The sequence below is a fragment of the Chionomys nivalis genome, chromosome 1, assembly GCF_950005125.1.
Source record: "Chionomys nivalis chromosome 1, mChiNiv1.1, whole genome shotgun sequence".
Lineage (NCBI taxonomy): Eukaryota > Metazoa > Chordata > Mammalia > Rodentia > Cricetidae > Chionomys > Chionomys nivalis.
In genome coordinates this window covers 35,066,602-35,091,090 of record NC_080086.1, presented here as the reverse complement: position 1 = coordinate 35,091,090, position 24,489 = coordinate 35,066,602, and the positions used below count along the sequence as shown (strand labels likewise).

General features: G+C 40.5%; 1 protein-coding gene across 3 annotated transcripts in view; it reads left to right on the top strand.

The window, feature by feature from the left end:
• The first annotated feature begins 296 nt into the window (after window positions 1-296).
• Window positions 297-24,489, top strand: part of Pparg (peroxisome proliferator activated receptor gamma) — a 132,193-nt gene continuing 108,000 nt past the window's right edge. Inside the window, exons 1-2 of one of the 3 annotated variants that reach the window (XM_057767500.1) lie at window positions 297-617; window positions 23,434-23,506. The gene's annotated coding sequence lies outside the window, so the exon portion shown is untranslated. Of the gene's footprint in view, window positions 618-823; window positions 853-1,581; window positions 1,652-23,433; window positions 23,507-24,489 lie in introns of those variants that run through there. The other 2 variants (XM_057767509.1, XM_057767491.1) reach the window with 2 other exon arrangements.

Here is a 24,489-nt window from a genome sequence, read left to right as displayed (position 1 = left end):
ACAACCAAACTTCCGTTCGACGGGGGATCAGGGCACAGGGACGGGCCCTGGGCATCGGTCTGGGGGACACCGGACCTTCCTGGGTCGCCTCCCAGCGGTTGTGAGGAGCAAGGCGGCCAGGTAGGCGGCGGGGGGCGCGGGGCTGGAGGGCTACGAGGGCCCCGTGGGCGCCGGCCTCCAGGTCGTGGGCGCCGGGCCTCCGGCCTCTCGCTGGGCGCCGCCCCCGGCCCGGCCCGGCCCGGCCCGGCCCGGTCGCTCGGCTCGGCCAGGCGGGGCTCCTCGCACTCGGAGCCGCCTGGGGCGCTCGGGTCGGGTCGGCCGCCGGGACGCTCAGCTCCCGCCAAGTCCCCGCCTCAGGTCAGAGTCGCCCCGGGCCACGCGGCCGGCCGGAGGGACGCGGAAGGAGAGACCCGAGGCGCTGCGCTGGGGTACGGGGTCGTGCGCGGCCTGAGGGGACCGAGTGTGACGACAAAGTGACCGGACTGAGGAGCAGTTACCACACTCTGACAGGACTCTTGTGTGACTGACAAGCCTGACGGCGGGCGGTGGCGGCGGCTCTCGGCTGAGGGGACGCGGACTGAGAAGTCCCACTCTGACAGGACTGTGTGACAGACAAGGTGAGGGGGTCTCGGCCTGAGGGGACGGGTCTGACTGACAAGGTGGCCGGGTCTGCGCGGAGGGGACACCAGCTGAGAAGTCACACTCTGACAGGACGGTGTGACTGTCAGCCTAAGGGACGCGGTGGGGAAGTCACACTCTGACAGGACCGCGAGCCTGACAAAGTAACAGAGTCTTGACTGAGGGGACCCGGCTGAGGAGAAGTCGCACTCTGACAGCACCAACTGCGACAAGGTGACGGAGTCTGGGTTTGAGAGGGACACGGGCTGAGAAGTCACGCTCCGAGGAGAGCGAGCGAGCGTGATAGCTGGGCGGGGTCGGGGACCGAGGGACAGAGCGAGGGGTCTCGGCTGAGGAGGGCCGAGTGTGACTGGCAGGGTGCCTGTCCTCGGGCTGCGGGGCACGGGCCCAGCGCGGATGGTCACAGCCGAGCTACCTCAGGCTCCCTGGGAGGGTGCGCAGACGGGCGCGAGCGAGCGAGCGAGCGAACTCGGAGCAGGGTGGAGGTCACCCGCCAGCCCCTGACAGGAAAACCCGGTCTCGGCACGGTCCAGAACTCCGCAGGGACCGCGTCGTGCCGATCTTGGTGACAGTTTTCAGAGAGGGGCTCGCCTGCAGCCGCCCAGAGAGAGCCCCGAGACGCTGGAGCGGGGAGACGTGCGCGGGTGATCACTCTGGCGACTTGGCCCCGAGGGGCTCCCCTCGGAGCTGGCCCAGGTGTGGGGAAGCAGGGGTCACTGTCACCAAGGCGCCTCCCCGTCAGTGCTCCCCTTACAGTCTACCGAGGGGGCGAGCCCAGGGACAGGCTCACCGGAGTGGGCAGCCCGCGTGGTGGGGGTGGAAGGTGGGTGTGTGTAGCTCCGGTGCTTTATGGCTTTGGGATTGGGGAGGAGCCTAAGGTGAGGAGGCAGCAACTGGGAGTAGCCAGGACTGCTTTTATATAAGGGACGCGGGCAGGTCAAGAAGGGGCCTGGACCTCTGCTGGGAATCAGAAGGCTGCAGCTCTAAATTCTGCTTAACTCCCATTGCTTAGGTGAGTGGCCCCACCGTCACCGCGTTTTGTCGGAGCGAGTTGTGAGGTGGCCAAGCTGGCCCAAGTTCGTATGTATCAGGATGGCTTGGCCGTGTTCTCCTAGGACAGAAAGAATCTCTTCTGAGGCTAACGGTAGGGAAAGTCGTGTCACTATGTCAGGAGAAAAAAAAGGAGTCATCGATCAGGAATAAGCTAAAGTCTTTATTCTTTGCAGGATGAAAGACAAAATATAAAATTAAAAGATCATTTGAGGAAAATAAAAACCCAGATGAACCAACTTGTAGGATCGCTAACAGTTGGAAAGCTTCTTGATTTTGAAGTTCTGTAATGTCAACTCTTTATTATCATGCACGAAGCAAATTGTTAACTGGTGTTTTTAAATGAATAACTCAGTGTTGGACTTGGGCAGGTCTTCCACAGATATCAGGTGCTCTGTGGGAGTCTTCCTGTCTACAGCTAAGTGATCAATTGCTGCGTGAAAACATAACTCCGGGTGCTACATGGTTTAGAAAACCTAGCTAGTAGGAACTGACATTTTCTCTGGCTTATCAAAGAGATATCTCTCTTGAAAGTTTGATAGAAATACTCATAGATGCTAAGAGCGTTTGGAATGATGGTCCAGAGATTCAGCCTCAACTTTAAAATAAGTTCTCTGCTGCCTCCCTTCAACCAGATTTGCTCTAAAATTGAATACATGTAATACAAATAATTACTATTTTAATAAATGAAAATTTGAAATCAGCCTCACACATTAGCTGGAGTGAATATTATAAAGTATTATAAAGCCATCCATTTTTATCTTCCTGTGTGTCTTGTGTAAATTTGCTCCTGGCGATGTACTATTTCATATTTAACTTCCTGAGAACTACATCTTCAGTGAGAACATCTGAGAAGTAACTGGTGGTCCTCTCAGTCTTCTGCAACTCCCTAGAAGGAAAAAAATTGACAGTTTTATTTTTAAGAAGAAAAATCTTTTTCACATGTAAAGGTTTCGGACGAATAACTGCTATAGAGCAGTGGCAGCCGTGAAGGCTGAAGTTCTACAGGCCTTCAGGCTGAAGACTTTCAGACGCTGCTTCCTCATTCTTGTTTATTTCAAAGAATATAAGCTCTTTAAAAATTAGAGCTAAAATACCAAAAAAACTTCATATCTTTTATGACTTTTTGTGACAACTATTTTTAATAATTAAATATAATAGTTCTTTTAGAGAGACTGGTTCTCTTAACATTCATGTCACTATATTTCTCAGAACCACTTTTGTAAAAAATTCCAAATTACTTTTAAAAATCATATTATTAATTTCAAAGTCCCCTCTGACGTCTAAAATTCATATACAAAAAAAGCATGACTTTAAAATCTTATTGTAGAAATAGATGGCTGAGTATGTGACTAGCTGTTTTCAGTTAGTAAGTTTCACATATTTCAACAAGTAATGTTTTCTTTCATTTGTAATTTTCTGAAAACAAGGGTGTTTGTCAGCAGCCTTGTTGAGATCCTCCTGTGCGGGGAAGCCATGTAAAGGCCTCACTGTAAAAACAGCAGCATTAGCGATGGATTTCATCTCCTTTTCAGATTATGTAGCAGTTGCTAACAGTAGGAGACTTTCATAAAAATTTTGTTAAAATAATTTCCCCAAATATTTCCATATTTTCATAGCCTTCATGGGGTCTGCCCGGTGCATACACTGGCCATTCTAATTTGTGTCTTTTTTGCTGGGTTTATTGTCATGTGAACTTGGAAATATTCTCTGTGTCATAAAGTGAGGCAAATACACTGGAAGAAATTTTTGCTTTCATAAGATTCTACTAAGTAAATATTTGTAGAAGATTAAAAAAATACACTAGTCAAGACAATTTGATTTAAATCAATAGTATGTAATTTTAAACATATGCTCAGCCCACACATTGTCAAACTGAATTTGTTTCTTGCCTTTCTTAATATTGTGGCAAATTTCCCTGTTATCTATTACTTAACTTTGCTTTCTTTCTTAACGCCTAAAAGCAGCAAAACAAGCAGCGGTGTGATTGCCTACAAAGCTCATTAAAAACTGAACTAAGTTGACCAAACCCAGCAAGACTGGGTAATGCGCCATAGAGAGGCCTCATATACCATACATAAGTTAGTTTCATAGCATATGAGGGTTTTCTAATTAATTTTAATTTTTTAAAAAGCTTTCTGGGTTTTGTCTACTATCTGTAGTGTTTCCACAATACAGAAGTAGATTTCAGAGAGTTATAGAGTATATATTTGAAAACTATTATTTAATAAAATATTATATTTTAAATTTTATTTATCCAACACACTTGACTGCATTTAGAAGGAGATCTCAAACACAATAGGCCATATTTTGGTGAACTGTGATTCAAGTTAAGATAATATCCACCACTGGTATAGTATATTCTTAAATCATTGTCTCAAGACCTACATTTATGCATTCTTACTATTTTATTCAAATATACATACGTGCCAATATTTTAATCTCAAATATTCTGTTTAGAGTAGGGGTGTTTATACTGTTTATTTCATTAATTATATTCTTTCAAACCTTCCGTACTTGGAAAGTTGGAAGTTTTAAAGTTATTAATATTTGGTTTTGTTTGTTTGTTTGTTTTTGGTATGGCTTTAAGACTTTTATCAGCAAGCCTGGATCTCTTAAATGATAAGAGCGTGGCCCTGAGTTTAACTGAGCTGCTGTCCTAGAGGCGGCCCACGCGCCTATCTAGGTCAGCGCTAACTCCCTCACAGATCTGACTAGTTTGCTCTCTCACTGCCTTTGAGATAACCGTTAAGAATGATAATAATGCCTGCCATATTATAGCCAATTCAAGAGAAGTTTATGGTTTAGAGAAATATTCCATTTTCAACTACAAATTATATTTCCAACTCCCTGAAGATTTTGGACAAAAACAAGCAGAACAGTTTTTATTCTGTCTTTGTGAGTCCTTCATAGACAAGCAGTCTTTGTGCTCGAACTAGTTTCCAGGGAGACGGGCTTGTGCATTTACTTGATAAAGCCTGCTCTTTGTGTGTTTTTATGGCACACTTTGAGAGCGTTGAATATATGTTATCCACGGCAAGTTTATTTTACCAAGCATAGTGGTATCTGTCAGCTCCAAACACAGTTTGCTACCAACACCTAAAAAACAAGTGCCTGTGCTAGTCAGTACAAGTGTTTGTGTTTGCAACAAACAATATCCAAAATTAGCTTTCAAAAGAACTTGGTAAGTCTCTTGTGCCTGCTAATAGGACCCTCACTTACTCTCAGGGGGCAACTGGACCAACATGTAAATGGCCATGCTTGAAGTCCTCCATGGATTAACTAGTACATACTATTTTAAGAGGCTTTCCTATGCAAGAAACATCCTTGGACTGGATGCGGCAGTGTAGGTGGATCCCAATTAGTACCTTGGTGAACTGCGTGCTTGCCGAGTGGGACTGAAGAGGCTTGTGCGCCGTACCGCAGTGCTGGGGGAAATTGCTGTGGGGCTTGAACTGCGTGCACGTCTGGGATTGCTGTGGGGCTTGAATTCCACATCACTGGGGGTGGGGGAAAGAACCTTCCATGACCTGGAATTACCAGGCTCTGGTGACGGAGCTGCGAGGTTAGGGCTATGGAGGCAGAAAAAGGCTCACGCTGACGCTTGTAAGTAGGGGTGTCTGTGAACTTCTCCTTGGGACTGGGAGCCTGGATTCTCATTAACTTCTACCCTCTTAATAGCAAGTACTGTTGGGGCTCCCCAAGAGTCTCGGCTCTTCTTTGAAGCACGCCAGTGACCAGGACGGGGTCTGAGAAATGGATTTTTCTCCACTGCACCATTTCAGACACAAAAGAAAGATACCATCAATCCTTGCAACTTGCACTGGTTACAATACATTTAAACCTTTTGGGCAGAGTGTAAACTAGATAATAGAATGGGGCTTTGTTGTATTTCATCATTTATTTCCCTGTTGGAAGACAAACCATGACCCCCTCCCATGCAAAATAGTGCCCTGCTACAGTTACACCCTTAGGCCCCACTTTATTGTTTCTATGCTGTGTGTTTTGCTTTGAGGTACTGGTAATTGAACTCATGGCCTTGCATAGGCTTAGGCAAGTGTTTTACCACTCTCCAGCTATTGGTTTATATGTTTTATGCATATGGTTGCTTTGCCTGCATGTATGTCTGTGTACCACTTGTGTGCCTGGTCCCTCTAGAGACTGGAAGAAGGTGTCCAATCCCCCAGAACTGACATTACAGATGGTTGTGAGTCACTGTGTGTGCTGGGACTCAAACCTGGGTCCTCTAAAAGAGCCAGTGCTCCTAACTGTGGAGCCATCTCTCCAGCTCTGCTTTATTATTTTTAGAAAAAACAGTTCACTGCTAGGTTTAACTACTTAAAAAATCTCATTCTTTGGACTTATCTAGAATTATAATATGGAGATAAAATTATCTGACCCCTAGGGAGAGTTCATATTGGCATGGGCCTAGAGCGAGGAGTCCTTCTCAGTGTGCTACAGATAAGGACAAGGGCAATATGAGGGAAGTGGAGAAAAGGGGAATACCCTGAGCAGGAGGGTGTAGGAGTAGAACATGCAGATCCTGGTCTTCTCTGCTCTCGGCCACAGGCTGTGTGTTTACCATGCCCTAGAATGTAAGGTTAGGCTAGAAGAATTCCCCCTGCTCCTTGGTGATATCTCAGGCTTCTAGAATCACTGAAATGCTAAGGTTGCCTCTCACTGCTTGTTGCTCTTTCTGTCTCTCAAGTACCTTGTGGAGAGAATCTAGCAAAGGAAGTGGAGACAGGCTATTCTTTCATCCGTGTGTTTAAGCAATACATTCTCCCTTATAGTGAGGGCAATCTGGAAACACAGACTGTGAGACTGAGTGCTGGATGCAGTTCTGGGAAGAACCCCTTAACTTTGACCCCACCCCTGCAGCTGTCATTCCACCACTAAAAGTACTGTTGTCATTTGAAGGTCTGGAGTCCACTTTAAAAAGCCCGAGTTCCAGGCAGCATTAACTGACCACGTCAGTATAGAAAAAAGGAGGGTTGCTTCCTTGATTTCTTGTTCTCTGAAAACACAGGTAACATTCATGGGGAGTTGGAAAAGAAAGCAGAAATCATGTTTGGCAAATGCCTAGAATCACTGCACTTAGTAGGGGGAAGAAGGGTTGGGTTGGGGAAGGGGAACTCACAAGTAGAACTGGATAAAGCAGTTTAAAAGAAAGGAAATAAAATAAGGTAATATGTCGTCCTTGGCAACAAAAACATAAATGAGACCACTATGTGGAATAGCAGTGATAAGAAAAGATAAATGATTTATTTGCCTTGCATACATAGTTTTTCTTTTCAAAATCAAGACACGTACCTAAGAGATGGCTCATTGGGTAAAGGTACTTGAAGCCAAGCCCGACAACCTGAGTTTCATCCCCAGGACCCAAGTGGTAGGAGGAAAGAATGGACTCCGGAAGGTTGTCCTCTGAACACACATACAACAAATACATGTAATTTTAAAATTTTAAATCAAGACAGATTGCAGATGTTCCTCAAACTATTTTCAACGCAAAAGAAAAATAAGCAGTTATTGTGCAATGGCCTTTTACCTAGGAAACATCATGGAAATTCCGAGCTGTGCGCTGGCAGTTAGATAATTTAACCAAGCACTGTACTATCATCCCTCGCTATGCCCTTGATTTCCTCCCTGATGTCACACTAATTCCCTGCCATCATCATGAGTTAGTTCTACCAGACCTTTGAAGCCACTTCCTAATAGATTGCAGTGAAAGGGGGTTTTCAATCACTTCATTGGGAAAACTTGCCTAAGAAGAAATGGTGCTTGATGCTTTGGCAAATCGCTTCATACATATTCTGTTTTCTTCTCTTTTCTCTTGAAATAGCTACAGCATCTCAATGAAACTCTGTTAGGAACCAAAGCTTGGTGACCACTTCCAAATCAGCCTTATTAGTTCTGTGAGTCAGCTGACTGGTGGGATAGAAGTTAAGAATGGCCACCATCACACCCAGTTCTAAGCATTACCTGCCATTAGTGTTTTACAAAACCTTTCTAGTTTATGAACTTAAAACTGAGAATCCCAAAGCCTCACCTGACTATATATTGTCTCTTTCTTGTAGTTTATAACTACCCATGTAAACAAGCTCTTGAGTGTGGAAAAGTATACCCATATGAATTCTTTTTCTTGTTTTATATACTGGTTAAGGTTAATAAAAAGAGAAAACGAATGTGAATGATATAAATATAAGTGAAGCTGAAACTTCAAAAATTATTTGCATATGTCAAAATAATCCATAAAAGTAGAGAGTGCACCCAGTCAAGCGTTTGGCAATGGAAGATTGCTACGTTTCCTTGAAGCATTTGGAACAACTTAGTAACATCCTGGTTTTATTTAAAGGCAATGTAATATTTTAAATTTTGTGTTCAGCAGTGTTCAAATTTGCTGGCTTTTAGGACTGCACAAGTAATAGATGAAAAATTTCTTAAAGGAAGGTACCAGTAGGATTTTAATTCATCTGAAAGGAAGGTACCAATGGAGTTTTATTCATCTGTCTCCATCATATAGCATGATTGGTAGGTGCTCAGTAAGGAAGGCTAGGGATGTAGCTAAGTTGGTGGAGTGCTTGCCTAGCTCGCAGAACACTTTAGATTCTTTCCCCAACATCAAATTAAAAACAAACAAACCAACAAACAACTTGGAATTTTAGTACTCAGGAGGTAAAAGCCAGAAGATCAGAGGTTCACTATATTCCTCCATACTACACAGTGAATTTAACCATTAAGCTATCTTCTTATCCATGGCTTATGTGAAGTTATTTGCTGTATTTCACTTCATTCATAGGATCCCTGGGAACTATCCTGTAAAAATCAGCCTCACTGGCTCGCTAGATTGCTTAGAAAAACTCAATGCTGTAGTCTATAAGTTCCTGCCAAGGCAGACCAACTGGTTGTTTGTGGCTCCTGTTGCTGTAGGCTAACTGGATCTCTGAGACAGGGTCTCACTGGTTCTTTTTTTCTTTGAGTGGCAGTTAGGAATTCTGGGTCTCAAAAATTAGATTTAATACTGTCACAAAAAAAGGATCTAACCCTGGAGGACTGATCTATGTTAAGTCAATAAAGCGATTCTCAATTCCAGTTTAATTAATGTTGCTAATGAGCCTTTCCTAGAGATTTTTAGCAACAGTTTTATTTCTTACTCTAAAATTCTATGATTTGGGAACTGCAGCCAGGGGTGTGGCTCAAGGCTAGAGGGGTCGTCTAGCAGGCAAGGTCATGTGAACAACACACTATGATTTAGGAGCTGAAGAACTTTGTATTTACGTATTTCTGATGTCACTGTAATTTAGTTCAGGCTGCTTGGAAAGCAGTTGAGCAATGTGTTGCACACCGTAATGCTATACCTCTACTTCTGCGTCTTTTGCCAGAGGGCTAGAGGATACAGGAAAAGGCAGATACAAGAACTTCGTGAGAGCATTGTTTAGGAAGCCGTATATGAGCCAGCCGTGGTAGTATACACCTATAATCCCAGCACTAGAGAGATGATAGCAGGGGGATTGCATGCTTGAAGCTAGCCTGGGCCACATAGGAAGATCCTATCTAAAAACCATACTTGGAAGTGACGCAGATATTCAGCAACAGAGAAAATAGCTAACTTTTTAGTTTCTCTCAGATCCTGGTCAGTAAAGATCAAGGCAGAGCCTAGGAACCCTCCAGCTAGATAACTGTAAAGGCACTGGATGAGTGTTTATGCTATACCCAAATTTTATACCATACTTAGCTTTGTTTCCCATATTGGATTTACCTGTGCTCTTTTTTATTTACATGGTTTAATTTAATTGGGGAAGGAGAAAAAAATCTTAAAGTCCATTTTTTTAACAGCCTCATAATGTTCACAGACGTATATAAGGCTCAATTTTGCAGATTTCTTGTGGTTTGTGATCTTTTTGATCTTTAGTGAATACTGTCAAATAGAGTTTAAAAAATAGTTTTCAGAATTACTTTCTTTTAAAACACTCCTCTTTTAGTTTTTCCTTAAAAATCTATGTATGTATTATGGTCCCTTTTTTCTTTCTCTTTCTATCTAAAACTGAATGACCTGTGAGAGAATTATTTGGTTTCCCAACTCCTGGCAGAATGTTAAACATGTAATCATGAATAGTCACTGAAGAAACTTCCGTTATCTATGAGACATTGATATAAAATGTGGTAGAAATACTGAAAATAATGTCTTGAAAATAGCAAGAAGTAGGTTTTCCCAAATCCCAGAGAGCAGTACAAAAATCACATATATTTACACAGATATGCACACATATACATACAGAATACAGCAATAGTTCTTGGACTTTTTTTTTTCTTTTCTGATATATTGTTCTAGAAATCCCAGAAGAAGAAATTAACTGGTTTGCCTTGGACCTAGTTCTATATTGTTCTTCTCACTTTCTCATTTTATTTGGGAAACACACACACATCTATATCTTTTTTTTTTTTTTTTTTTTTTGATTTTCGAGACAGGGTTTCTCCGTAGCTTTTTTTTTTCGGTTCCTGTCCTGGAACTAGCTCTTCTAGACCAGGCTGGCCTCGAACTCACAGAGATCCGCCTGCCTCTGCCTCCCGAGTGCTGGGATTAAAGACACATCTATATCTTGTATCAGCCTTATGGCTCAGAATATTCTTTCCAACTTAAAATGTTAAGAGTCTTTTAGACTTTTATATCAGTGATACTAAATATTTTCTTTCTTTGGCTCCCAAGTTCCTGCTGATACAGTTCCCAATGTCAGCCAGTATGAACTGCAGCTAATAAGACTTTAATTTCTAGATCTTAGAATCTAATGGTAAAACAGACTCAATGTGGTGACACCTCAGAGTCAATCCACCCAAGCTTATCTGTGGATGGACTCAGTATTAGGCATCAAATCCTGAGTCTTGAACATGCTAGGGAAACTGTTCACCACTGAGCCACCTCCTTGGCACCCCCTATCCTATGTAGAATGACCATTCCCTAATATAGTTATTATAACTATTTCACATTTATGAATTCATAAATTGCCTTATTATCATTTATGTTTAGTATTTTAAAAGATAGAAATGTCTGATTGACCACTTAGAAATAAATTCTGAACATGAATGAGGGAAGTAAACAAGGAAAACACAATTTGAAAGAATTTATGTGAAACCAGATAGAATTTATTTCCCATACACAGTGCTATGAAATATTAAGAGAACCTCAATGTAGGCATAACAAAAACTTTCAGATTGGACAAATGTTGCCAGTGTGTTTCTTGTATCCCACAAACTCCGTCTTTACTGAATGACCACTGACTTTAAGAATCATGTATATTTACATTGGGATCAAAATCCGTTTTCTGAAAACACAGCCACATAAATGTTGAGACTGGAGCTTAGGAGCCTAAAGATCACAACATGCCAAATCTTCACCTAAATGAAATGTAAGTGGAAGATAGTGTATCATATTACATTTGCCAATTTATGAGGAGTATTATTTCTTTTCATGTTTATGTTCCTGTCATGCTTTAATAGAGTATAAAATTGTGTACCATAGCTCTTGTCATTCTTTTTATTGATTTGTGCACTAGAAACCTTCCTAGTTCTGGCCTGTAGCAACCTAAGTCATTTGTATGTATTTTTCAATGATTATTAAGAACAAGTATGTGCTTTTTCAGTATCATTTATACATGATTCTTAATATTATTACACCCAAAGCTTTAGGGAAATTCCAGAGTCCCTTTATAATGTTAATTCACATTCTATGTAACATTTTTAGAACATGGAATTAATGTCAAAAGAAACTTCATTCTGCTCACTCTGATACTCTAGAGCAGGTAAAGTGAGACATGAAAAAAGGAAAAATGTTAATTATAGACTTCAACATTCTGCATTAGCCCTTTTTGTTGTCCTGGTCAGAGGAGCAGGTTTCATAATGGCCTAGGGGCCTGAGCACTGTTTTTTTCATTCTTGTTTGGAGACTTCCAATGGCAACTGTGACAAATTCTGCTTAGTACTCCAGCTGGGAAGGGTTTGTAATAATGCACACACAAATGTTGCTGAGACTGTACAATGCATCATGTAAGACTGACTCCCTTTCATACTTTTTGTCAGGCTTCAGATTTTAACCTATCCATTGGCTTAGAATAGACAGTATTTTTTTTTTTACTAGCCAGGTTTCTCTGTGTAGCCCTGGAACTCACTCTGTAGACCATGCTGGGCTCAAACTCAGAGATTTGCCTGCCTTTGCCCTCTGATGAGAGGATTAAAGGTGTGTGCCACCATGCCCAGCTTTTAATAGATGGTAGTTTAATTACCCAGTTATTTTATATATGAACAAAAAGTACTATCGTCACAGTTATTTAATAGTTAATCTTTTCCAAGGAAGATCTGTATTAATGAACAACTTCAAAGTATCAGACTGAGAAACTGATTTACATATAAAAGCAAAAGTAAAAAATGAGCCTCTTTAAAATATTGCCTTGTGACATCTCCGGACCCCCAATTCTTCCTTGTAGGCCTGTAGATGTGGAATGAAGGTAGGCGTTATTTGCTAAAGTGAGTGCAGGGAACCTGCACCTTCTCTACCCTTGGGCAACCTGCCATTTTCCCTCCTGTTCTCACACCTGTTCAGCTACTAGGGCAAAGAAACTGACTAGATCATGCAGACCCTTTTCTTCCCGAAAGAGAGCCGTACAGGAAGGATAAAGAGCCAAAGGGAGTTGAGATGCTCTCTCATTTAATTATCTGAACTTCAGTTTCATTTTAGTGCTCTTAATTAAACACATCTTAGGTGGTTATTGGCTCAGAGAAGACACAGAATGCCATAGCTGGGAGCCTTGAATTTACCTAAGTCCTAAAGGAGTGCAGTTGAAATAGTTTACTAGCAACCCACAGCAGCATGGTGATTCAAGGCTGAAGATGAATGTAACTGAGATTCAAAGAAGGGAATGGGTAGCCAGGAAAAGCCCTGCAGAGAAGAGTTTAGAAGAGTTCAAGAGGGTAGCCTTAAGAAAACCAATACAAAAAATGTACAGGGACAGAAACAACAAAAGAGCCAAACAGAGCAGATCACTTCACAAAGAAGGTAGGCAGATCGGTAGATGGAGTCACTGCTTCATGAACACAGGTTTCCTTTGGGATGGGAATGCTTTGGAATTATATACAAGGAGACTTAGAGCTGCCTTTCTTTTCTTTTTAATGCAGTACTGAGAATCAAACGCAGGCCCATGCGCGTGCTAGGCAAGCAGCTGACTGCAAAGCCACATGCCAGTTCCTGGCTGCATGGCTTTTCCAGTGTTCTATCCAGTGTCCCTGATCTGACCACTGCACATTGTGAACATGTATTGAAATATCATTCTGTACCCTACATTGTATACAATCATTATGTGTCAACTAAAAACAAAATAGGTAAGAATATATTAGAAACTGCTGTGTTATACACTCTGAAATGGATAATTTTGTTTCCTCAAAAATTAATATTCCTAACTTGAGATAGTCAAAGAGAAAGAAAAAGTAATCTCCAGTGTAAGAAAACCAAGGCTAGAATAGTGACTAAACACAGTCCCAGGGGACTCCACACGAGCCAACTGGAGGTGGAGAATACAGGGATATGAGCAGTCAGAAATGGGGCTGGAAATGTAGATCTTTCAGACTGATGATAAATGGTCTGGAATGCAGATGGAGGAGTAGGGGTTTTATCTTAGCAGTGGGGAGACTCCAGATCTTAAGAAGTTGGGGATGATTTAGTCAGAAGATTAACCTGGCAGCTGTGTACAGAGAAAGTCATCAGGAAGCTGTTACAAAACCTGGACATATTACCTATGGAAATGAAGACAAAGGCATAGTCTGCTATCAGGCCACTGATGCACACTGACCTGAGCAAGCGGAGGACAGCTTTGAGGTGATATTGTCATAGAATTCAAGCATATGATTTGACCTTTCGTAAAAGTATCCACAGTACATTGCAGAGAGAACGCCCTCCACCCTCAAATTAGATCCATACTTTCTTGAAGAGTAAACTATTCTGGGGACTTACCATGGATTTTAGGGTAGCCTCTTTGTGTATCACTTTATATGTTGGACACAGAGGCAAGACAGAGCGGTCCCTTTCTTTATGGAACTGTCACATAGTCTTTATTTATCAAAGGATAGCCAGACATTAAAGAGAGTCATAGTTCAGCTCAGTATAAGGAAAGAATTGTAATGACTATAGCTATCCAGCGGTAGGAAAGGCTGCGTGAGCAGAAAATGCTTTGTCATTAGAGCCCAAGTGAGTCTCTTCTAAGACAGCTTCCCACACACACTTCCTTCATTAGTAGTTACTTTGGAACATTTATGCTAAGTTTTTAGCTTTTTCATCAGTACTTGTAAATAAGCTTATGTGAATGTATGTGCAATTTAGATTTTTAAAACTAATGTGCAATTTAGAATTTTAAAATTCAGTTTCAAAACTGAATTTGTGTGGATTTTTGTTTGTGTATGGTGGTGTGTGTGTGTGTGTGTGTGTATGTGTGTGTGTGTGCGTGCACACGTGCCTGGGAACTGAAACCAGTCTCTCCTATATGCTAAACACATGCTATACCAATGAAACACACCCCCCCACACTCTAGTTCTCCAATTCCTTTTAAAGAAACTATTATTTTCCAATGCTTTCTCAGCCGTTCATTTATTTCCAACTTTAATATTTATAGTAAGTTCCTCTTTCACGTGATGTTTTTCACAAGTAATGCAAATTTCTGCAGAAACGAGTTACGTAAATCTAAGTCAAGCTACTGACCTTTAAGTCATTTGTGTTTCTCTCCTGTGATGTAATGCCATGCTTAAATAGAACCTGATGTGACTACCCACTTGAAGGTATCTCTGGGGTGCCATCTTTTTCATTTTTAAAAATTAGTTCTTTGAGAATTCCATACGATGTGTTTTGGTCGCTTTCACCCTCCTTCTTTTCTTTCGCTGCCCACTCAATTTGGTGTCCTTTTTTTATTTTCACCTATCAAGTCCAGTTTGTGCTGCCTGTGGGCTGCTGGATATGTAGCGCTGGAGCACATAGACCTACCAGGGACAACACTGTCCAAAGAAACTGACTCTTCCTCTGCCAGCAGCTTCTAGTTTCCAACAGGTTCTTAACAAGGGGTGGGACTTGGTGCCCACCTCCCTTCTCCATGCTGGAGTGGGATGCAATTTTGATGTGTGAAAATAGATAGCCTTTATTATTCAGCCTATCTGACTTAGTCATTTATAAACATTAAATTGTTTCTCTAAATGTCTAGTAACTAGACTTACTACTGATTAGTGCATTTTATAACATTGTAACTTTTTAGGCTCATATAGAAGTGATATCCTCAGTATGATTTTTGAGAAATGCTGAAATGTTTTAACCCAGATGAGGGACATGCTTTTCATGGGGATTATTTTAGTGCTTATAATATCAAGTGAAAAAAAAGAGTTGTCTGCAGAAGAAAAATGCATTTCATTTTATCTCTAGTAAAATGCCTTGTTAAAAGTTGACCACTTCCTTATGGTGTGTGAGTTAAACAAGTTATGTTTCTCAGCAAAATGTATATAAAATTTTGCTATGTGCCTAGAACATTCCCTGATAGATAGTAGACACTCAAATATTTATTGAACATTGTTTAGTTATGTGAAGTGACGGTAGATCAGACATCTCAAGTGAAAAATTAGTGTCTAAGCAGGCTTAGTAGTAAGTAGGGAGAGTTTAAGTTTTGAGGAAAACAAAGACACTTTTGTTATGGTGGCATTTAGATATAATTACCAATGTGAAAGATTAGGTTAAATAATTTTGGTGTATCTTAATGTCTACGCAATATTTAAAATGCCAATGATAACTAATTCTGATGGTTAAATCTGAAGTGAATAGCTGAATCTGAGCACATACGGTATTACTTCTGAATGGCCAGAACCTCTGAGCCTCTCTTCTTTCTGTCACCTTCCCTCCTGCCCTTTTTCCTTACTTCCCTTTCTCCCTTTCCTGCTTTTTGTATCTCCCTCCCTCATCCCCCACCTCTCTTTCCCCTCACTTCTTACGGTAGCTCTGGTTATTCGTCCCTCTTCCCTTCCTGAAGCTTCTTACATTTCCTTTCCTGGGGTTTTACAACTACTTCTTCTGAAGAGTCTTCCTTCGTGTCTGTTTCTCAATGCCTATTACTATCTCTTCCTTTGGTCAAGACTTGGACTACAATGTGAAACTAATGGTACTTTTAATCATCAAAAGATCAAAAATGGGGACGCCTCTATTCTGAAATTGTTGCTGGTATTTCTGACAGAATGTGGTTTCCATGGATTGTTTCCCAAATGGATTTTCAAGTATCAAATCACTAATTCTCAAACTGTTCATAGGGGTCAATAGGCCCTGAGTCACTGATGTCTAAGTCAGGGTTACTATTGCTGTGATGAAGCACCATGACCAAAAAGCAGGTTGGGCAGGAAAGGGTTTATTCGGAGCACTGTTCATCATTGAAGGACGTCAGGACAGGAACTCAAACAGGCAGGACTTTGGAAGCAGGAGCTGATGCAGAGACCATGGAGAGGGGTGCTGCTCACTGGCTTGCTCAGCCCGCTTTCTTATAAAGTGCAGTGGACTGAGCCCCCCCCCCCCCCCCCCGTCAAGCAGTAGTTAAGAAAATGCCTTACAGCTGGATTTTAGGGAGGGTGATTTTTCTCTGATGGCTCTAGTTTGTGTCAAGCTAACATAAACCCAGCCAGTACAACTGGTAAATGCTTGGAAAGCACAGTAGCTTGTTGAAGCAACTCCCCACTGTCTCTAACAACTTTCATTTCTACCTTCTTTTTCCAAACAGCACAGAGAGCAGTAGAGCCTTGAACCACTGATTTTGGGCTGTGTCATCCCTCACATGTGCAGTTACACAAGAGTCTGTCATGTTCATCCTGCAGCTCCTTGTCTAGAGCACGCCTAATGAATAGCAGATGCTCAGCAGATAACTCCTGCTTTAATATCTCCTACCCACAGTCTGACTCTCTTTCCCAGTCCTTAATCGCTCTCTAAGTCTCTTGTGTAAAATCACTCATTAGGGCAACTTAGCCTGTAAATTACTTATAAGTGGAAGTGTGTGATTCCCTGCTTAAAACATTTTTTAACCATTCAGTTTCCTGCTTAGCCTATCACATAGTTTAAATATTAAGCCAAAATATCACTTAATCATCTTGCTGAGGGCCTGTTTCTTAATTAACTCAAGCAACAAAAAGATAAGCTAGTTATTGAGAGTTATCATTAATATTTATTGATCAGCAACCCTGTTTCAAGCTCTATTTAAAGCACATTGATACACTATCTTATTTTATTCTACCAACAGTCATATATGTTATAATACTAAGGCTATATAGTGGGATGGGATGTAGCTCAATAGATAGGATACATGTCCAGCATGCATAAGACTATGGGCTCCATCCCCAGAACTGTGTAAACTAGGGATGGTGGCACATGTCTGCATCTCAGCCTTTGGGAAAATCAGAAATTCAAGGTCATCCTTGGTTACATAGTGAGTTTAAGTTTAGTCTGACCTACAGGAGACCCTGTCTCAAAAGAAGGTGGGTGCATGCTGTGTGTTTCATACATTACTCGGGTCAGTGAAGAAATAGAAAGAGACCAACTAACTAGCCAAATGAGAAAGCTAGGATTTGAACCCAAGAAGTCTAAACAAAGCCACCAAGTCCTGCAAAGAGAGCCTAATTTTACAGTGTCTGAGTTCCAAGAGAATGAAATATCTATAGGCACATGCCCCCCCTACTACCATGACTTGTATAACAGTTAGATGTAACACAGGCTAGTTCTAGTTCACTGAAAATCAGTTCAGCGTGTGATAGTGACTTGAAAATACAACATGCCTTTGTGTTGTTCATGACAAGCAAATAAGATCACCAAATCTTCCTTGCATATTCAGTACCTCCACTATTACTTAAAATCAGCTGCTGGGGACAACCACTGTTAAAATTCTCTCTCTCTCTCTCTCTCTCTCTCTCTCTGTGTGTGTGTGTGCGCGCGCGCGCGTGCGCTAGGTGGTGGTGGTACAGCCTTTGATTCCAAGCAGAGGAAGCAAATCTCTGCATTTAAGGCCAGCCTGGTCTGCAGAGAAAGTTCCAGAACAGCTAGGGCTACACAGAGAAACTCTGCCTTGAAAAGGGGGGGAAAATTTCATTCTCTCTCTCTCCCACACCATTTCCCTCTGCTTTTTAATATAAATAAAGTCATTTCATTTTTTTTTATCTGAGGATATGACAGTCAACTGAATAGTAAATCTTCTAAGGTTGCTGTAAAAATCTAAGGAAGGTTAACTGGCCTTGGTTGAATTATACCTTCATGGTAAGAGGGGATAGGGCAGTAAAAAGTCCAGTGGAGTTTATATACATGTGAACAGGCTCCAAAATTTATATGAAATTTAGTATTTGCATATAATGTATCCATATATTCCTATTGCTCTAAATTCCCTATAGAAGTCCTATTATATCTAACACAGGGTAAATGCAAGAGAAATTGTTCTACTGTGTTGTTTAGGGGACAACAACAAGACAAAGGTTGTTACATATTCAGTATAGGCACAGTATTTTTAGAATATTTATAATTATCATGGGTATGTATGATATGCAAGTTTGGATATACACATGCCACAGCACGAGTGTGGAGGCCAGAGAACGGCTTGTGGAGTTGGCTCTCTCCTTCTACCTTTCCATAGGTTCCAAGGGTTGAATTCAAGTCATCAAGTGCTTTGCCTGCTGACCTAACTTGCTGGCAATGTATTTTTTAAAAATATCCTCAACGTGTAGTTAGATAAATCTTAGGATACAAAATCCTCAGACATGGAGGAATGACTACATTTATCTTGGAATTAAAATTACTAATTTGAATATGTTTGCATGCTTCCTACCTTCCCCCAACACACTGTGAGTGACACTGTATGACAGAACAAGACCACTCCCCCTACCTTTAAGAAAAGATACAGCTTAGTTTGCCTATCATGTATGAACTCCTAAATTCAATCTCTAATATCACACAGGTGTGTGCATACATGCATGTGCGCACACACACACACTCTATCTTCCCATGTCAGTTCCTAGACTTTTGTGATAAGGTATTAGTAAAAAAGGCACTGGCCATGAGGAGCTGGCAAAACTGTAAGTTGATGTGCTAAATCAAGGCTCAAAAAAGAAGAAAAGGAGAGGTCTTGAGTTTGCTAAGCTGGCAGTGGAGGAAATGGTTAGGTAGCAGGGCCTTGGTAGAGACTGCAGAGAATGTGAAAAGAATTGAAGGGGAAGGCAGACAGGGCTTCTTGTGAGTATGAACTGAATCCTATGCACTGGACTTTTCAAAGACCCAGGTACAAAACTTGGAAATGTCTTGAATGTTTTGAAGAATGAACAGTATTCCCATTAAGTGACCAGTTGTGTTAGCTGTCCCCCCCCACACACCTCCTGCCTCAGTTTACCCATGCTGTTTAGGCTGAGGTCCACCCTCCAGCCCATATTCTTTAATTGTGCTTCATTGATATTTCAGAGGGAGAAGATAGGTTTGCTTAGTTTTTTGAGATGTTCTAGCCATAGTGGCAAAAAGATTTAGAATTCTTTCTTATTTAGTTTGGGTTGGTTTTTGTTTTTGAATCAAAATCTTGCTATGTAGCTTAGAACTCATTGTCATGCTGATTCAGTCTTGTAAATGCAAGGATTATAAACCTGTCCACCATGTCCAGCTCAAACAGAGTTCTTGAGAGGAGTTTAAAGACTATTCATAAAAAACTGTGCCATGCTTAAGAATAGTAAGAAGAAATCCAAAGAACTTTTAGGATGTAATAGTAGGAAAATCTCAGAACAGGAACAAGAGAGTAAGAAGTAACTGAAAGGCAGGATGAAGCAGCAGTATTCAGGAGCCCACTCAGATCAGCTTGTAGAAATTAATTGTAAAATTTAAGGTTCTTACTAAACTAATTGTTAGAGACTTCTTTTAAGTATTAAATTATATAAACTTACAATCAGACAGGTTATGTTAAAAAAAAAAAGGTAGCAGATACACACACAGAAAGTTTATTTCCTAGCTCCTACATTGCTAAGATATGTCAACTTATGTCTGTGTGGTGGACATCCTGCTTCAGAAACATCGTGTTAGAAGCTTGAAACCCATGTCTTACACCATAGAAACTCACAAATCCTCAAACAAGACCATTCTCTGCATGTCAGGAGGGCTAATTAAGCATTTTCTAGCACACCATTGGAAAATAGAAATCAAGAAGTCTAATGGGTTAACAACAAAGCAGTTTCTAGCTAGTTTCGGTAGAAAGCTGTGTGACATCACCCAAGTGCAATGTACGGAGGAACAGAAAAATGGCAAGTGTGAACCCAGTGTTCAGATAAAGTTGGGAATAATGAAACTGAGTGGGTTGGTATTGATGATGTTGTTATTTAATTGTGAAGCTTACGGAGCACTTATATTTTAATGTCTTTTATAACTCTCCAAAACATACTACACACATATTTATTTTCTAGTGAAACCTTCACTGTTAGAAAAGGAACTGGTTATTTATAGACTACACCCCAGGAAATGCCACTGTCATATTTCACAATAAGACCATATTAGTTGTATGTTTGAGATAGATTCTTACTATTCAACTGTCTTAGTTTTTCAAAGAAATATTATCAAGAACAAATGTTGAATTAGTACTGTTTGGTGCTAGGGTGTAGGACCCAGGTCCTTGAACATATTAGGTTTAAGAATTGTACCACTGAGATACATGCCCAGCCCAAAGGTAGAATTATATAGAGTACTGTTTTTGTATGTTTTGAGATAATCATATGGCTTGTTTTAAAACTGGGTTAATGCCATAACATGAATTTATCAATTTTTGGTATTAAATTGCCTTTGCTTTTCTAAGATAAGTGCAATTTGATCAAGTAGTTTATTTTTTATATGTAATATATAACATAGTAATATTTAACATAGCATATGATTAAATTAATTAGCTTTGCTTATAATTTTAAATTAATAACAATAGAACTGATGATATTTTAATGGGTCTTTGTTATATTAGTTTATATGTTTATATATGTGTGTGTATATATACATACATATACATTTGTGTGCCATATATATATATATCTGTGGCATGTGTACATGGTGAAGGTTAGAGGACAACTTGTGGAAATTGGTTCTTTCCTTCCACTACGGAGATTCTAGGAATTGAACAGAAACTTCTCTATCCACTCAGCCATTTCAATAGCCCTTTTTTGATGTTTTCTTTTGCAGGGAGGGGGAAGTGTCAAACTTTTATATCAATATTATAGTAATTAAAAATTAATATGGTCAATGTAAAAGGTTTTACTCAAAGTTTAAATATGGCATCTCTTTCTGTAGCATTTTAAAAGAACATCTGTAAAATTACATTTTGGGAGAGGTTTTGTTTTGTTTCTTCAGCAGTGATAGACATTAAACCCAGAGGCTTTTGGGTGGTAGGCAACTGGTCCACCATTGAGTGATACCTGCAACCCTTTGGGGATGTAATTCCTGGATAAGTTTTCAATGATTCGGGTTTTCTTTTCCCTATCTCTTGGGTTCATTTTCATTGTTCATTTCATTTCAGGTCAATTAATCTGAATAAATTGCTCTTGGCCTGCATTTTTATCTACTATGATTCTAGCAGAAAGTCCTATTTCAGGATTTTGTATATGAAGCAGTTGAATGGGTATGCAGAAACAGTCTGGCCTATTGAGAGCTTTGTGGAAGGGCAAGGCTGCGATATCTTTCTTCACAGCCTGAGTGCCTAGGTTTTACAGATTTAAATAGATTGGCCATCCAGTGAATGTGAAGGAGCTCAATACACTGTCCTCAGACTGCCTTTGTTCTATATCAGTAAGGCTATGCCTTAGTGACACAGAACAGTCTGAGTGGACCCAGGGAGTGGAATGGGGTATGGAATACTGCCTGCCTCCAGAGGTAGTAGGAGCTGGTCTTGTTTTCTGTTTGATCTAACTCTTAGGGTTTCAAGCCTTGAATGGATAGCAGTTTCTACATTTTTGTGTATTTTTTAAGAGAGAGAAAGGACATGAAGTTGGATGGGGAAGGATTATGGAGGAATTATAGGATGGGAAGGAGTATGATCAAAATATATGTGTGAACATTTTTAAATAATAAATAAATATTACTTTCTTTTTGTCTAATCTTAATGAGGGCATATGTATTATATGTATTTAAGGATGACCAGGCACAAGTGTCAAGGAAACTAATATTGGTTAATCTTAACCTAGAATCTTTAAATTTTTTTTTTTTTTTTTTTTTTTTGGTTTATTGAGACAGGGTTTCTCTGTAGCTTTGGTGCCTGTCCCGGAACTAGCTCTTGTAGACCAGGCTGGCCTCGAACTCCCAGAGATCTGCCTGCCTCTGCCTCCCGAGTGCTGGGATTAAAGGCGTTGATTTTGTTCGTTAATTTATTATTTTTCTTTTGTTTTCGTATTTCTGAAATTTTTATCTTATATGCTTTTTTTAAAGTCAAAGTAGTGATTTCTTATAGATAACGCAGTTTTCCTTGTATTAAACATGCTATTCGTAATAAGCAGTTTCTGTGTGGATGCTGTCTTCCGTGCTGACTAGCAAATTAAAGTGTTTATGCAAATCATTATGGTGGAGGTCAGCAGTCACAGCCAAAAGACAAAGCATACAGGCAGAAAGTGCTGACAAATGAGCTCTTCCTGTAGAAGACTGTCCGGCTCTGAGAGCAGAACTGCAGTTTACTATTGATACTGAGATGCCGTTAAAACTCTCGTTTCCAAGCAGCAATACTACGCAATGCTGGGAAACACCAGCAAGCAAAGCTCACTGGTTGTAGTTCATAACAGAATGAGGAAACGTTCATCTTCATGATGTAACATTTTTACACCATGCATCACGTAACAGAACAGTTTCTGTCAGTTCCAAGAAATCGGAAAAGCAGGCATTGGAGTCTTGTGTGTGTCGAGCGTGCAGAAGGTTGGGTCTGCAAGCTGGGCCTCCCCGGCCCTCCAGATAAGGCTCTTGGCACCGGATGCTGTTTTGTCTTTACTGAATGTCCTATTCTGGGCTCCCTGAGCATTTTAAGAGACAAGGATGTGAATCATTATTTAGACAATCTGCTCCCTGGACCTTCCTCTGAAAAGCCTGCTTAGCGTGGTGTGTACTGCATCTCCCATACTCAAGCAGGCTGGCTACTCTACTGTGACCTTAGACTTCTCAACTATGTAGCTTCCAGATGAAATCAAATTTCAGTAAACATCAGCTTTGCAATGTATAACTTTTATCAAACTTGCATCACCTCCCACCCCAGAAATGAATATGAACAGCAGCTTCTGGTGTGGCTTTTATCAATAAGCCATATCCAGAGTTCTAGCCCCCTGTCTTTTGAGGTTGCTAATCCCTTTAAAGGTCTAGTTTTTTTCCTAAGTCTGGGTGGTGATATAGTTATTATTAATCTGATGTGTTAAATGGGTGCAATAAAAAAGTTTTGCATCATGTTGACGATCTGACTGGTAAAGCAAGAGAAATGTATCAAAGTTCCTTCCGTCTCTTTTATGCAACTGTTCTGAGATTTTTTTTTCATCCTGCTTGATGCACAACGAGTCATTTGACAGTATGCTGGTTATTTCTAGAGAATATAAAGCTTTATATATGCAAGAGAAAGAAATACTGGAATGAAAATTAATGTTTATATTTACATTTTGGCAGCCTGGGTGGCCTAAGGATTTTGAGTACCAATGAAATTTGAAAATATTATTTGTTTTTTAATTATTCAGATTTGAAAGAAGCTAACTGCGAACCACTGATATCCAAGAAAGACATTTTTTAAACAAGGACTACCCTTTACAGGTATGTATGTCAGAATTTATTATATTATATTTGTATTTTAGACACTTCTATTTTTTCACTGCCTCTTATTTTCTTCTACATAATTTGCCTGTTAGTTGTAGTTTATAATAACATACTTGTCTAAGACAAAACAAAGATATGAAAATGTCCTAGAAGTTGGGTACAGCACAAATCTTTAAAAATAACTCTCTAACCTCTTATTCTTATACCCATGTAATGACTCCAAGTTCTTTATTTTAGATTCTTATACTTATGATTAAAGTTAGGTAGCTATATCTTGTCTGGTCCTCATAGGCCACGCAGTCCTAACCTCTGGTCAGACAGAAGTAGGCTCATACATATGAAACATGTTTTTTTTTTAGGAGAATGTTGACTTTAGCTTGTACCTACATGAAGGTACTTCTTCCTTGGAACTGACTAGCATAAGGTATGGCTTCAGGGCCTATGGACAAAGTTCTGGAAAATCCATCATCCCTTCAAGACCTACTCTAGTGTGCTAAGGTAGTTCTTAGTCTGCAAGTGTGCCTTTTTGCCTGGAGATGTAAGTTACTCTGAAATTTTATGTGGTTTTAGGACTATTGATTATAGTCAACAAGGAAAGTCACAGGATGGCCCATTTTTCTGAAACCTGCAGATGTATTAAAAAAAGAACTGTCAGATAAATAATTTACAAATTAATGCAGATTGTGTGTGCATGTGTGTCAGTGCATGTGTGCATTTTCCTTATCTCTGTTCCCTGAAAGGACCAAGATAAGAGCCTCCTCAGAGCCCAGCAATGTTGGCACATGCCTTTAATCCCATCAGTCAGGAGACATAGGCAGGCTGATCTCTGTGAGTTTAAGGCCAGCCTGGTCTACAAGAGTCTAGTTTCAGGACAGGCTCCCAAGCTACACAGAGAAACCCTGTCTCGAAAAACCAATAAAACAAAACAAAAAAGAGCCTCCTTAGTAGCAGACCAAACTGTGGTCTCCAAATGCCATTTT